The sequence below is a fragment of the Penaeus japonicus genome, unplaced genomic scaffold (genome assembly GCF_977035675.1).
Source record: "Penaeus japonicus unplaced genomic scaffold, GWHDUDI00000001_assembly GWHDUDI00000017, whole genome shotgun sequence".
NCBI classification, from domain to species: Eukaryota; Metazoa; Arthropoda; class Malacostraca; order Decapoda; family Penaeidae; genus Penaeus; species Penaeus japonicus.
In genome coordinates, this window is record NW_028234419.1 from 30,183,903 (window position 1) to 30,186,402 (window position 2,500).

Consider the following 2,500-nt stretch of genomic DNA (forward strand, 5'->3'; position numbering starts at 1 on the left):
CACTCTTTAAGCGAGTGCCCTCTCCCTATCTTTGAAGAGGAGATGTATTAAAGGTTTTAGAACTATCTCTTAGTATAATTTTTATTCTCATGCAATTGTATTTAATTCTGAGAAATTAGTTTTGATAAAGAATTGCCTTGTGTCCTCATTGCTTGCTTGTTATTCTAGGATATGAAAATGGCATTCTTTTCTAATTTACTAGTATAACTCGGCGGGTGATTGGGTATTTAGCGGCTACTCGTTGCCCCAGTGTACAGATAGCACGATATTAGGCGTATGCATTTCTAAATTTCCTGGTGAAATGCCCAGGTGCAGCCAAAACCACCGTGTAGTTAATGTGTTAACTTCTAAAGACTCCCAAGGTTTTCATCATATGCCCCTTTAGCCACTTTTAGGATATGCTGTGTCATGTTTCACAATAGCTAAGTTTGGTCATAGGCATTTCAAAAGCTTGAATTTTCATTACAGACAATGTATATTTCACATTACCATTTATTCTGCTCCACTGTGTAGTGGAGCAGAAAAGATGAAAAAAACAAAATACATGAAACTAAAACATGCAGATATTGGACAACTAAAGCAAGATGTACATTGTTGTTCTTAGAAAATAGTGAAATATTCATGCAAATATGTAATTAATGAAAAGACAAAAATATGCCATGCAAATGAAACTTATTTATTAGCATAAAGCAAATATACTGTATTTTAAATAAGAGTATGGTGTGGGGAAGGTCATGGGCAAGACAAAGGATACAGGAAAAACAAGAGACAGGGAATATGACTGTCTTGTTGGCTGAGGGAGAAGAGGGCCACAGGGACATGACGATATGGGGCTGTAGTAGGTGTAGCTGGAAGAAACTTGCTAAACAGCACTAGAAATATTAGTAGACACTCAATATGTCCCATTCATAATCTAAAAAAAAATTCCACCAGTTTTTCATAGGCCTTCCACGATTGTGGTAAATGGGAGAGCCAAGGATTTTGGTTAAGGAATATATAGAGAAAGATAAAAGCTGTAAGTTTGCCATAATTTGCATATATAAATCAAAATCAAAAGGCAATTTCATCCTCCCATAAGCCAATATTACTTCCTTTATATGAAGTCAAATCCACATGGTCAGAAGATGTGGAGTCTATACTACAAATCAATGTATTACAACCTCTCAAACCTGATGAAATGGAAACTATATATCTCACAGTATGTGTAAACCCTAAACTCACGTATTATACAACCAGGCCAATAGCCTTTCAAGCAATAAGGTTTAGAGCAATGATGATGCTGGGTGCTAGGAGATCATGTACATTGTTGCACTCCCTGAAAGTAATCCTGGATAGTGTGAGTGCTCACTGTGAATACCTGTTGGACAGTGACGCCAAGCACCAGCTGCCTAGGATAAATACCTGGTGTTGTTGGGCAAATTTCTAGATATTTTGATTGTGAAGATTTTTCCTTTGAAGTGAAGTGTATGGGGAGAAGTGAGGAGCTTCATTTGAGATGGCACCACTTTCTTCTAGCACCGGCAGGAGAAAGAGCCTTGAGTGGCATCCATCCACAGTCTCTAGCAATCACTAGCTTTATAGAGTGGTGGCACACAGCAAGCTACTGACCTCTTGCTCTAAAGTACTGTTGATGAAGGATGAGCATGCAGAACGAGAAGAGGAATTTGACTCAAACCATGCCCAGTGTCTAAAAAGTGTTCCTGTGCCAGAAGGGATGCCATTTACTGTGGTGCTCACAGTCATAAGCACAAGTTTCCTATCTCTTCATGTTATCTTCATTGTAGATGGTTACATGTTTCGTTTTCGCTCATGACAGTACATGAATACAAAAAAATGAAGTTGCTTTTTGTCCTCCCATAAAACAACAATACTTCTATCACACAGGGTATAAAGAAAATGGTGAGCTGATATGGATCCTATACTAAAATTTTAGTCAACTGCAGGATTGATAGAGCTTGTCATATAGCTTATATGTCTCTAAGCGCAATAAAACACACAAAAAAATAGAACACAAAAATGGCTCTAGTTTTATAATGAGTGACTGAAAGAGAGTGGGAAAAGTCAAAGTATGTAGTGTGAATCTGCCTTGCACCTGAAATAAAACCTATCCTGGAGACTGGGCAAGTGAATCTTTTCCCCGACTGCAATGGGTTAAAATGGGTTATTATGCCAACTGAAATTTTCTGAAATCACATTCAGATATATTTGAACAGATTGTTTATCTTTATTATCTTTTGTGGTATGCTGATGCAGTTTTAACATTAATGTACTATGCCTTCTTACAAAAGTAAAATTATCTTTATATTCATGTGAAGAAGTAAACTTGTGTCTTCGTCAAAAGTGTATTTATTAAGATTAGACATTAGATAACTGGAAACTTTCATCAGTGGAAGTGTAGTGGTTTCTTGTTCCTACCCATCAAACTAGTAAAGATAACAGAAATTACCTACTGGCAGTGAAAAGGCCTGCATTGCATTATATTTTAAAGTTCAATGTAAAC

General features: G+C 36.8%; 1 protein-coding gene across 8 annotated transcripts in view; it reads left to right on the forward strand.

Annotated features, from left to right (window-relative positions):
- The window catches only part of LOC122255803 (kinase suppressor of Ras 1), a 40,083-nt gene that overhangs the window by 8,209 nt on the left and 29,374 nt on the right, over nt 1–2,500 (forward strand). The gene's annotated exons all lie outside the window — the stretch shown is intronic.